The sequence below is a fragment of the Mastigoproctus giganteus genome, chromosome 11 (assembly GCF_048544385.1).
Source record: "Mastigoproctus giganteus isolate SK-2022 chromosome 11, ASM4854438v1, whole genome shotgun sequence".
Classification (NCBI taxonomy): Eukaryota; Metazoa; Arthropoda; class Arachnida; order Uropygi; family Thelyphonidae; genus Mastigoproctus; species Mastigoproctus giganteus.
This window is the reverse complement of record NC_143585.1, coordinates 57386807-57401211: the sequence shown is the minus strand read 5'-3', so window position 1 is coordinate 57401211 and position 14405 is coordinate 57386807. Positions and strand designations below refer to the sequence as shown.

The following is a 14405-nucleotide window of genomic DNA, read 5'->3' as shown; positions in this document are numbered from 1 at the left end:
GAATTACCTGGGGATTGGAATTTAAGGAATTGGTAGTGGATATTCGAGAAGTTGAAGCTGATTGAGCAGGGTACTGTTAAGTACCCTGCTCAAACTGGAAAGTGGAATGCAATCTGCTATCATCAGCAAAACTATGGATAGGATTTCTGGTCAATGGAAGAAGGTCATTAATATACAAGAGGAAAAGAGTGGAGGGAAAGAACTGAACCTTGGGGGACACCAGCATTACTGGAGAAGTTAGAAGACAGAGAACCATCTTCCGTCACCCTCACTGAGCGGTCAGAGAGAAAACTTGATAACCAATTACAAAAAAACATTTGGCAAACCATAAAATGAAAGCTTGTTTAGAAGAACTTTATGGCAAACATGATCGAAAGCCTTTGAGATGTCAAGGGCAACTGCTTGTGTTTCACCGAACTTTTCCATTGAATTCGTGGATAAATGGATAACATAAGCCAGACTATCACCAGTGGATCGACACTGACGGAATCCATACTGACGATTGTTGATCATACATTCTAGTTAGTTTTTTAGCTCTGGAGACTAAACATGGGTTCCACCACTTCAAGCCTTCAGTAAGCAAAGTGGTGGAATTGCACCAGTTGATGAGAGTCATCTACCACCTAATTTAGAATGCAATAAAAATTAATAAAATATCTTGAAGTTTATTGAAATTAATATCATTAAAGATTTATTTTTAAATTAAAATAAAAATACAGGACATGAAATATAACTCTTATTGCTGAGAGAGTCTAGAAAGATGAGCCAATGAGCCTACCTAAATTTGGAGATGCTACTATCATTGTTAATTGATCTGTAACCAAGTTACAAAGGAGGTAGTAGTAGTAGTAATAGTAGTAGTAGTATGTGATGCAAGAAAGCAAGTGTATGAGCTTATGCAGCATCAGCCAAAAAAAAAAAAAAAATCACACCATTGCCTCCAAATGCCTGTCCAGTTCCTCCTTAAATTTATTCAACCTATCAACTTTCACGACAGATGGAAGTTTGTTCCAGCAATTAACCACCCGCTGGCTAAAGGCAAATTTCCGCACATCTATTCTACATCTGTCTTTCCTTAATTTGAATTTATGCCCCCTTAGGTTCGTAATCTGAACAAGTGGAAGGATCCCATCAGAATTCAACGTGCTCAACCCATTCAAGGCCTTATATACCTCAATCAGATCACCGCGCAGGTGCCTAGTCTCCAGCCACTGCAATTTGCAGAACTTAAGCCTCTCTTGGTAAGAGGATCCCTTCATTTCCCTCACCAATCTTTTTGCCCTTCTCTGCACACGCTCAAGTAAATCTACATCCTTCCTGAAATGAGGCCTCCAGACCTGTACGCAGTACTCAAGGCGTGGCCTGTCCATTGCCTTATACAGAGGGATAATCACCTCCTTTTCCTTGCTAGCAAAATTCCTATATATCATTGACAAAACTCCGTGACCTGCCCTGGCAGCCTGTCTGCATTGCTCAGAAAACTTCATATCTGACTTCACAATTACTCCCAGGTCTTTTTCATTTTCTACCACCTTAAGTGTAGTACCACACATTTGGTACATTTCTCTGGGGTTACTTCTACCCATATGAAGTACTTTGCATTTGTCAAGGTTGAACTTCAGTTGCCACTTCTTAGCCCATCTGCTCAAATTATCTAGATCCTGTTGCAGTAGCACACTGCCATTACTGTCATTAACAACCCTGCCAACCTTTGTATCATCTGCAAACTTCGACATTAAGCCTGATATACCTTCATCAATATCATTGATAAATATACATAACAACAGTGGACCTAACACCGAACCCTGTGGGACTCCATTAATAACATAAGTCCACAAAGAGCAGCACCCATTGATTACCACCCTCTATCTTCTCCCACTTAACCATCCTTTTATCCATTGTAGCAATTTACCCTTAATACTATTCTGCTCCAATTTGTACAATAGTCTTCCATGCGCAACAGTGTCAAAAGCTTTTCTGAAATCCATATATATGATATCAAAATTATTTTTTGCATTCAATTCCTTTGTAACCACATCATAATATCCTATCAAATTTGTCAGACAAGACTTTCCCTTATTTTGGCATATTTGTGGAAGTTATTTAGTCCCTAAGCAGCAAAGACAAGATATTACAGAATTTCTAAGAAATGTGTAATATTTCTTTGCTGCTTAGGGACTAAATAACTACCACAAATATGCCAAAATAAGTTTGGATTGTTCAAACACTTGCAAGAAGACATTTTACTCACTTTTCAGCACAAGTTTGACATGATAATCTCAAAAATAAACTGAGCCCACACATATAAACAGTGCTTCATGGTGCTCTCTAGGTCAAGAAACAAATGACTGATAGCAGCATTGCCAACATGCGAAGATTTATTTTACAAATTCCCAGCATTTTCTCCTAACTTAATCATTCAATAATACAACTCATAACATCAACTTAAGTGATTTGTGTAAAAATGGTACATGATAGGAAAAATAACATTTCTGGACTGAGTATAAAAAAACTGAGTTAAAAACAGCTGTTAGTTTACAAACATATAAATTCGTGCAGAGTGTTTACACATAATTCAGCCTTGTGTGTGTGGATACTAAGTTCAGATCTTTGCTTTCTAGTGAGGACTTAATAATTCTCTTGTCAGCCAGCCAAGTCTAAATAGCAGTGCCATTGGTATAAACAAAACTTTGACTCATCATTTCTGAAAAGGGAAAAGCCTTCAAAATATCTTTCTTGAAGCAATCAAAATCAGTTGAAGTCTAACAAACAATCCAGACAGAAAAATAGAAAGCTTATTGTACTGGTAAACAATCCTGTGGGCTGAATATTAATATAAAATGCATTTGTTTTCAATGAAAATAAAGTAAAAAAAAAATCTTCTGATTTCCTCTCTTTTTGGGGGGGGGGGATCCTTTTTGTATAAAAGCTGTTTTTTGCTTGTTTTGGCCTATTTTCCTCTTCTTGCAGATTTCCTCTTCTTTTGGCCTATTTTCCTCTTATCCGATCTCTGTCTTTTCCGTCAGCCAGAGTTTGGTAACTAAGTTCTGTCAAGCTTCTGTTCTATTATATTTGAAAGATAGAAGCGTAAGAGAATACACATTTTAGGAAATTAGAAGATATGTATTAAACAGTGAATATGTATTAAAAAGTGAAGAAAAAAAAATTAGAAGGCAGACCATCAAGTGGAAAGGTCTTTGTACAAAATCCGACTGAGAGCTTTAGAAATGTCATGAGCAACTTCTTGAGGTTCTTCAAAGTTTACCACAGAATTTGTCCATAAATGAGTATTGGCAGTGAAATAGTTCTCAAAATCCTAATCAACATCCATTATCCTGTTAGAATGTTTCAAGATAGTGGAAGAGTTGGTAGTTGTTGAATTTCTACATTAATTTTGAAAGTGCCATGGCAAGTGCAGAAGGATTATAATTGGAAGAAAGAGCTTTTTCACATGAGCAAATTTCTTTTCAGAACCTCATCAATTTGCCATTGCAGAAGTAAAAATAACATAAAAAGTGTGTAGAATGGAGATACAAAGGCATTACCACTGCAGCATGAGTTTTAAGAATAACTGGAGAAGTGCTATCAGGACATGCAGACTTATTGGCATTATAGTCATTCAGGATTCTTCCAGTCTTCACTAATCCTCTACTTTCTAATATAGACAGAAAAATGAAGAATTGAGAATTTGACACAAGCCAGTTAGTTGTATTATGCTTTATTTTTATTCTAAACACCCTTTGAGATTTATTTTTTTGAAACCCATTGTTTAGATCAGGAATGGGTACTCGCAAAGTAGCCATATGCATTTTATGTGTTACATCAGTCCATTAAAAATTGCTCAATTTTTATTCTGCAGTTGTATTGCAAAACCATTAATGAACTATTAATTATAGTGGATCTCTTTAATGATCTCTAAAATATTTCTCATTGCAAGTAGCTACAAATATAAGCTATTTTCTAAAATCAAAAACTTATCACAAAACAAAATTAACCCCCTTCCCAGAACATTTTTTTCCGAAAAATGTGCCATAACGGATAGACTTTTTTTATTTTACAGATTAAAAGTATGCATCATGCGAATACTCATTGTATAGTTTTTTGTGTTTTTTATTAATTTTTCCGTAGAAAATACATAGGAGTAATTAACCCATTTGGTCTATCCCGAGTTATCTCATATGCCAAAAAGTGTGCAAATTATACAAATTTTTTTAATAAATTAGTGCCTGAGCTAAAAGAAAGGCACAGAAAAACTTTTTACTCATTATATAAATAAATTTAAAAATTAAGTGGAATGCACAAGCAGTAATCTGCTGCCAAAAGCAATAATCACAAACTAACTACATTCTGTCACATGGCCGCCTGAAGTGGAGAGGCAAGATAAGCGTCGCTTACGGGAGGCAGTTCAAGAGGGCGGCGAAATATTTTTCGATATTTTTTTTTTGTGAATTATTTTCGTGGGTTCAGTATTTTGCATTTAGGACAGCAAATTATATTTTGCTTACTGGCGGCACAGGAATGCGTGCTACTGTTCTGACATTTCTGTACAATATAAGTAAAACAAAAGCCAGTCGTCTGCTGCCAGGCATAAGAAAATCCTGAGAAATCTCAAGATTTAATCTCGGGTGTTTATCTGGCTAATGCAAAATTAGCCAGATAAACACCCGAGAAAATACATTTCAATCCTAAATTTGGAGGTATTATTGTTTGCTTCGGGTATTATTGTATCCCGAGATATTTTGTGTAGTTTCAAATAACTTTTAAAATTAAAAACGAGATATCTCAGGATAATCGATGAAGGGGGTTAAGGCCGAGACTATAACCACCAAAATAGCTAATGAATAACCACTTCAGGTATTTCACCCAACCTCGTGAAGCATGTCTATTATGATTATATTTGGCATTTATAATATAAAAATAATATTAATGTGATGTTTTATTTCTTCTTTTCATTTTTTCGTTCATCATCATCAGTAATTTAGTCTTGTGACTGGTCAGTTCCTCTGATGAGCTGTTGCCATCTTTGTCTCTCCTGTGCCATTTGTTTTAGTTCCTCAAAGTTTTGAAGTCCTGCTTGATCCAGCAACATCCCAATGAAAGCATTTTTTCGTCTATCCCAGGGTGTTTTCCCTCCGCACAAAGAGGAAGAAAAGAAGAAAAGATTCAACACTCAAAGAGGAAGAAAAGACGTTGGCATAGGGTGTTGGATGAGAACTTAATAAAAATTTGGAATATTCTACAAAAACTTTATTATGAAATTATTTTTACTTATGTTATTATTTTTTACTTATTTTACTCACATTTTACTTATTTTTTTTATATACGTGAATAATAAATTTATGCTTAATAAACTGTGTTAATATACTTAATTTGTTGTTCTTATTCTAAAAAAACATTACTACTAAAGTAACAGTATCAGGAAAAAAAATTTTTTTTAGAGTACTTTTCATAACCTTTTAATTTTCAATTTTTCCTGATAGCAAAGAATGAGTACTGGCACCTATTTTTTTACAAAAAAAGCACTTGTATATATATATATATATATAATTTAAGGTCATAGTTACAGTTGATGGAAGAATAAAAACCAAAAATGGATAAGCAAGGTATCACAAATTCGCCAAAATGCGTAAAAGCAGCAGCAAAGGATGCAAAAGTATATAATATGTAAGAATAGATAAGATTAATAAAGTTTGCATAGATGGAGGTGAAAATTACGCAAAGTGCTGGACTAGAAGGGTAAGGATAGAAGAAAAAAGTAGTGTGGATTTGAAAAAGACAAAAGAATGTTAATATCCTAAAATTTATCTCATAAATTTTAGGATATTAACACACACACACACAGACACACACCTGATATTAAATATAAATCAAAATTAATGCCAGTATCATGGCAAAACTGTTGAGTGAAAAATAATAAATTAAACATAATAATTAATCAACAGGGAGGGAGAAGTAAAGGTAAAACTAAAAAATTGTAGCTGAAAAATCTCTAAATAAATTTAGGAAATCCAATTCAAAATAATAAATCAATTTTAAAATTTAGAGCCAAATACATAAGAATTTAGTGGCGCCCCCCCCCCCCCCCTGTAAGGTGCCAGTTCTGAATTACATGAAATATCACAAATAGAGACTAAACTAACTACAATAAAATAAAATAAAACCAAAATAACAAAAATAGACTGACTATTATGCCCCATATCAACAGAGGACTACAAGGCCAATAATGGTCAGGGAATCACTGCATTTCAATTGCTAGACAAATCGTCGCAAAGGCAAACCGATCGAAGGATCAGATGCCACCCGATCCCCTAATCGAACTGCCAACAGAGGATTTGAATAGCGGTGGTCCTTGTGCAGCGAAAAATAAAAATATAGAACAGACAGACTAGCACTCCAACACAGAGCCACACCATTGACAATGTAAGCTTAACCAGTTTATATAGACAAATAAATAAAATACTATAGATGGCAGTACAGGCGCAGCATAAGCACCACATCAAACCCATTACTACTATTTTATTTACATATATTAGCATAATGAAGTAGTTAAAAAATAAAAAATGCTACAAAATATATTAAGAAAATAAAAAATATATATATAAAGCTATCATTAGATAGCATTTTGCTGCCTCTAATGATAGCTTTATATTTATTTTCTTAATTTTCATAATATATTTTGTACCATTTTTTTATTTTTTAACCTTCATTATGCTAATACGGTGGATTCTGATTATTTGGGCCACCGGTTAATCAGGGCAGCCATTTATTTGGAACAAATCTTTAAAAAAACAGAAACCAATCGAAAATAGCCAGGGTTTATTTCTCTTAATTGGGACAGTATACCGTTTAATCGGGGCAGGAGACTGCAGCACTGGAGATTACCCTACGTTTGTCTCCGACGGTACCACGTGGTTCGGCCGAAATTCTGGAGGTAACAACCATAAAACAATAAAAACAATTAGCAGTCACCTGTTTATTGGGCTTTTCTGTTAGTGAAATCTATCATAAATGGACAGTAAACTCGATCTTATTGAATTTGCAATAATAACGACAGCTGGAATTCTGTGGGTTATTATAGTGAAATGTGTTTACACTTCCATGAAATCTTCAATCATATAAAAAATTAATTTTCAGCTCTTCTCTGCATTCCTATTTTTAAAGCTTTATAACTCGTTACTACGTTCTCGCTTGCACGTATCGTGTTACCTGCAATTTGTGTGTGCTGTGTTCTTTGTTATTGATTGCTTATCTTTTTACTGTTTTAATTTTAACCCCCACCCACAAATGTCAGTGAACAGAAATGTCAACTAGTTCGTATGTACATATTACAGTACGTATTAATTATTCCGATTATCACGTATATTCTTCTGATTTTCACGTATCATTTAATTGGTAAGGTAATAAAGGGTTAATTTGTGCTTAATATATCTTTGCTTTTATAGCCTGTCGATAATATTCCTCCTATTTTTGCTAATTAGAATTGCTGTTTAATAGAATTAAAATTCAATTCACAAACATTATCACAATGACCGGTGCTTACTGCACATCATATAGTGAACGGTATTTACTATGTTGAGTTCATTGTAATGTGATTTGATTTATAGTGAACCAATTGTAAGGGGGGGGTACATTGTATTTTTAACTATTTACGTGAAACTTCAGATAATTGGGGCATCCGCTTAATCAGGCCAAAATGCACTATTCCCGATGTGTCTCAAATAACCGGAATTGACTGTGTGTGTGTGTGTGTGTGTGTACGCGTGTGTGTACACACACATATTTTAGGATATTAATGAATGTTAATATCCTAAAAGTGCAAAATGAATTGCAAAGCCAATTTGTAGGTGAAGGAACTGTAAAGTCAAATTATTAATACCAAATGATTAAACAAAATAAAGTAAAATAAAACGTGCTAATGCTGTCATCAGATATAGGTGGGAAAATTTAGTTCTAAGTCAAATACAGGGAAGGCAAAAATGCAAAATCTCCTGTCAGCAGAAGTAAATATTGATACATGGTTAGGTATTTCTTCAGGGGACTACACTTAACCATGTATCAGGAATTGTGTTTCTATACTTGTCCATAACAGTAGAAGAAATGTAAAATAAAGCCAAAAAGCAAAAAAAAAAAAAAAAAATAGCACATTCTTTTACAGTATGGACAAGGTGTAGTGTCAATGATATGAAAATTATTTAGGTAAAAATAAGGATAAAGCTAAAAATATATATATATAATTAAGTGTTTTCAGAGTGGGAAAAAGGTTTTGAAATATATGTAGATTTTTGAGTAAATTTGGAAAAATATTTTAGTGTCGGAATTTTTTGGGGAATAGAAGAATTAAAATAATTTTGTGTTGGAATTTTGTGGAGATTAGAAGAATTAAAATAAATAGTAACAAACAAATGGTATAGGGAGAGGTATTAAATTGAGGATGGGGAAGGGATAAAGGCTTAGTTAAATAAAAATGAAAATAGCAATAGAATGGGGATAGTTGGAGTGTTCGTATCACCCTTGAATTGCACTAATAGCTCTGTGAACTGTTAGTAAAAAGTATAGAAAAAATTATTAAAACTTACTGAGCTAGCTGGGGTTGTAAAGCCCAACCCTGGGGTTGTAAAGGGCTCTGGCTTAATAAGTGTTAGTATAAAAAGGAGATGAATACCAAATGCTTGTATTGCAGGGAAAAAGCCATCAAAAAAATAAGTAAGTCAAAACAGGCCTAGAAATAAACCGAAACCGAAAGTATAATAAGAAAGGGAATGATATCTGGAGTTTTCACGTAATGCGTAGCGGAAGGAAGATGGTGGGAAAATAAAGCACACATATTTAGTAGAGTAGATGTATCTAAAGCATCAAGCCAAACTTTGAGCGATGGCCTTCCAGCTTCAGTTCAATCCGACATCAGGAGGTAATATTCGCTCGTCTGCGAATAGGTCACACAAATATTACTCATGGTTATCTTTAAAGAGTTTAGGGCATAAGCCTCAAGCTATGGGAGAGTCTAGACTATGTATAAAAATATAGTGCAAGCGCATCAGAAATACATAGCTATATCTGAATAAATCAGGATATTAGTAAAAGAAGGGCCAAATAGCCCTGAAACGATGCCATCTGGGTGGTCGTATCCATCTGAGAATAAGTAACATTAGTCTTCTCCTTAGGTGAAGCGTTACTTGTTCAAAGTAGTGCAGTATCATGGCAACTCGTTGTGAAGCTATTCACAATATGAGATATAACTTAAAACGATGCCGTTTTACTAATATCCTGATTTATTCAGATATAGCTATATATTTCTGATGTGCTTGCACTATATTTATACATAGTCATGGTTATCTTTTAAGAGGAGAGATATCCCCCCCCCCCCCCAATGTCATCACTGTAATACAATTCTCTCAGCGAAACACATTCTGGTTGAATGCACAAAATATACAAGAGAACACCAGAATCTTTGCACTCCAGCCACAACAGAAGATCCTCCTACACTTACTTCACTTTTAAATAATGAAACAAATATCTCAAGCATTTGTAACTTTCTCAAGATGATTAAAGTATATCACCTCCTTTACTTACTTTTTTCCATTTTCTCTATTTGAGAAGAAATGACATGCATACTTATCATATGTATGCCGCACTATGGCCATAGTTTCCGATGCAACCAATAAATCCCGAAACAAACAAACAGTATCTAAAGCAAAACTACATTAGTGATTTAGCTACAGGATAAAGCAATTTATAGCAGCATTACGGACTTGATGGAGAGCTGTGAAGAAGTGGAAATAGTGACCTCTATAGTCATATTTTGAATAAATAAGGGCATAGAGATACATAAGAGTAGCATTAGAAAAGAGAGTATATAATGTAGAAATTTCCTCATTATAACTGTTACTCGCTATATCCATGATGGCGGAAATGGGAAAACCCCTGGGGCCATTAAACAATGAACACTTTATATCAGTGATGAGTTAAATCTACCTCCTATTTTTTTAAATCCAATAACTTGATAAAAAGATATTCAAAAAACAAAAGAAATATTAGAGAGAAAAAAATAATATAAATATATACCTACATGTTATTTGTATTAATATGCTTGGGTAAACTACAATACACTTAATATTAAACACAATTAATTTCTTTGTAATTAAAAACAATATAATTAATAATAAACATGATTTGAATTAGTCAATTTATGAATCTTAAAATTGATGTTGGTTTTAAAGATTTCACTTTGATATTTCTTAAGTTTCCCCTTAAAAAAAAAACACTCAATGCATTAACAGTCTCATTACTTGCCTCAATTCCTTCAAAAAAAATAACTAATGTGTCCATTGCACCATGATTTTGATTCACTTGTCATCATATCATCATCAACAATCATTGTCATTATTGTCATTGTGAGCACAGCATTTACAATGTCACTCTCTGTAGAAAGAACATAAGTTGTCATCGACTCATGCAAATTCATCGATGTTATCTGTATTAAAATCTACAACATTGTTAAGTAGCAACCATTCGGATAATGGCAAGTTATTTTCTTCATTTCCATCATCTTCTTCTACGATTGAAATTTCATTTGAATTTAATTTTGATTTCTTGAAGCAATTAGATATGGTTGTTGAAGTAACATTGTTCCGCACATCATTCAATAAATTGATAGCATCCAATTTCGATATAGACTCTGTAAATTTGCGTTCTCTTTAACTGATCAGATGTAGAACTAGAAATCTTTTATAAAATCCTTTCAAGCTCTTGATTACACCTATGTCCATTGGTTGTAAAATTGATGTCACATTGGGAGGCAGAAACACTAACTTAACATTGGACAAATTTTGAATCTGGGGATGTGCAGGACAGTTATGAACTAACAATAAAATATTTTTCTTCATTTTGAACAGCTCCTTATTCCAATCATTTACATATTTCGGAAAAATATCCGAAGTCATCCAAGCTTTTTTGTTCGTAGTGTAATCCACAGGAAGTTTTCTTGTTTTTGAAACACCAAGGTTTTAACGATTTTCCAATAATAAACAGTTTTTTTTTTTTATATCAGTTCCTGTCACATTTGCGCATATGAGTACCGTCAAGCAAGCCTTTGATTTTTTTCAACCAACACATTTTTCTCCTTTGAATTTAAATGCATTGCCAGGTGTCAAATTATAAAACAGTCCTGTTTCGTCGGCGTTGTAGATGTCTTCATCATTTAAATCTTTCCTGATTTCTGCCCAAACACGGTCAATCCATTCACTTGCCATTGGATCTGCAGATCAAGATTCTCCACTAATTTTTGCATAAACGACATTGTCGGTTTTTAAATCGATCCAGCCAACTGTTGTTACATACAAAATCCTCGTGTCCAAATTGTTTAGCAAATTTTTCCGCCTGAGCCTTTAATATCGGACCGTCTGTTGAAAATTCAGCACTTCTTTGTGTAGTGAACCATTGAAGTAATGCTTCATCGACATCTGTAACCTCGCACTTGCTGAAAAAACTTTTTTTTCCTATTATGTTCTTTTCCAGTGTCGATATGCAAACATCTTTATTCCTCCACAATGTCGATACACTTGAAAAGGACAAAGAAAACTTTTTACACGCTGCAACGTTTTTTGCACCACATTCTAACTCATGAATAATTTCCACTTTTCACAAATCTCGAGAGATACTTTCTTTTGTTAGTAGACATGTTTCCGAAGGAAGGGTTCATTTCTAACTGATTTTACTTTAAGAATGATAAAGTGATCTGCATATAAAGTTCTTAAATGTCCCGCAATGCATACAACGTTCTTAAAAGTCCCGAAACGCACACAAAGTCTTAGAAGTCAAGAAATCCGTTCAACGTTCTTAAAAATCCCAAAATGCACACAAAGTTCTTAGAAGTCAAGAAACCCATTCAAAGTTCTTAGAAGTTCCGTTTCCAAAATTCTTAGAAGTCCCAAAATAAATTTATGGTTCAGTGAATACAAGACAATCTGTAAATAGGGTAATGTGACAAACGGAATGCCAATGCAGTATTGTATAACCCCCCCCCCATCTCCCCAGAGGACAAGGTCATCAACCGGTCGCTAATCCGATGCGAGTGGTCATAAAGCTAAGTTGCCCTTTTCATTTTCGTCTATTTCAAGAATTGGGTTTTTCCAACTATCGGAGCAATTAAGAATGTTCGCATAGTTACCAAAATTTGTTCAGTATATCTGTGTAGTACGCTCGCTATAACCATGAGCTACTGTATGGCAGTACGCATAAATTAAAATCATTATGGCTTTTTGCTCATTACAGCCATGATCCCATTATTTCTGCTCTCGTTATAACCAGGTTTGACTTTATAGTTGTCTATATTCCATTGTGGTTGCTGGGTGGTTGTTGTTGTTACTAGCAGTGTTCCAGATCCATAATAGATTTTTTTTTAGTTTTATTGCACTACAGCACATTGCAGCAGTGCAATTTTCTAAATATTTTAACATGGACACTGACAAAAAATTTAATAGTAATATGCACACTAGAAGGTTTCCCACAACAGATGCTGATGTGTCGACAGGCTCATGTCAATCACATCAGAAATACCCGAGAGTGTGTGTGTGAGAGAATCTAAATTATCATATTCGTAATACTAGTAGTTGAAGTTAAAAAAAAATTCATAATACAAATTATCATATCACCCTTTTTATATTTAAATTAAGAATTGTTTTCATAGCTTCCAGCCTGCAACTCTAGATTTATGACAGAGAATCCGTCTCTTTGACTCCATTTGACCCTTTCTCAGTCTCTTTATTATGCTAGAGTTGGCAACAAAGGGTTCTCCATCCTTTTGCAGAAATGTAGATTTCTTCAATTTTTTTATTTTTTGGAAAAAGTAGTTTTGCAATCCATTTACCATAATTGTTCAGTTAACCATAGCAAACTTTGTTTTGCTGGGTTTTATTTCCAATGCAAAACATGTGATACATCACACTGATGATACCCTCTCAATTTAGAAAGTAATATAAATTAATAAAAGAACTTCAAAGTTTGTTAAAAACTAATATAATTAAAATTTTCATATTTTCTTTGAAAATAAATTACATTTTCAATTCCTAACCACATTGCTTTGCCATAGACTCTAGAAATATGGACAAGAACACTACCCATTCCATCAGTAAATTAGTATTGGCTGCCTTTTTTTGTCAATCACAGTTAAAAGAGACCAGTGAGGGACAATACATGTATCAAAACAGGCTGATGTGGTAAAAATTTTCACCAGTGGTGTTTTTTATACATATAGTTAAAAAAAAAAAAAAATGAGTGTGCATATACAGTTTATATAGCTGAGGTGATTTTTGTGCTGATATTTATATTTATATTTAAAATTTATATTTTATATTTATATTTATATTATAGTATATATACTGTGTTGCCAAAAAGCAGTCAGACTCCTGCATGTTTCAAAAAACACTATTTAATAACATATCAGCCCAACTTTAGCATAAATTACAGATTATACTTATTCATTGGTTCTGAACCAGTTTTTGATAACAGGAAAGTGGTATTTTGATCCATTCTTTCTTTAATGCACAGCAGTGCAGTTATTTGAGCTACTGATTGTGGGTTTGTTGGCTTGGCCTGAAGCTGATATTCCATTTCATCTCAAGGGTAATAATCTGTGGGGCTAAAGTTGGGGTTCTTAAACTTTTGCTTATTCATATCTTCGAAGTCACTGCTGGTTGTACAGTATGACATTGTACACTCATACAGAAAGAGAGAAGGCCCCCCAATTATATCATCACAGTGCAGGAAGAGCAAAATTGTTCAGGATATAAATATGCTGCCTGTAATTCATTTTTTCAGGAACCGACACTGATGGTCTCAGTCCAAAACTACTAGAAACAACCACAGACAGCATCTCTGCCAGACCTCACATTTGGAATGATACACTCTTGTAAATAACACTCTCCAGGCATCAGCCAGCCCCCAAACATGGCCAGACTGGAAAACTAATTACCATGATTTGTCACTCCATAATGCAACTTTTCAAAGTTCCAAAAGATGATTATGATGGGTTGTACACTAGACAATTCAGTGCTTTGATGTTTAGTTTGTGTGCTGCAGTTCTCCACTGAAATGTAATGCTATGCAACTTTCCTATATATTGTTCTGGTACAAATATTGGTTTATGTGGCCTACCCAAACTCTTAATTGATACCTAACCTTTTTGTGTAACTGGTGTGTATTTATCTACTAACTACTTTTCTGAGTGCCCTATGGCCACTTTGTCAATTTCTGTGGCCAACCCAATTTTTTTTATTGACTATAGTTGCACTATAACATTTCCATTTAATGATTTCATCAACCACCATTGATCAAAGGTGTTGTAATTTTTTCTGCAATGGCAAGAACAGATTGATTGCTAACATGGAATCCTATGACCCCTCCTCCTC

General features: G+C 34.0%; 1 protein-coding gene across 4 annotated transcripts in view; it reads left to right on the top strand.

Moving 5' to 3' along the window:
- LOC150078026 (sister chromatid cohesion protein PDS5 homolog A-like) overlaps positions 1-14405 on the top strand; it is a 797139-nt gene that overhangs the window by 376404 nt on the left and 406330 nt on the right. The gene's annotated exons all lie outside the window — the stretch shown is intronic.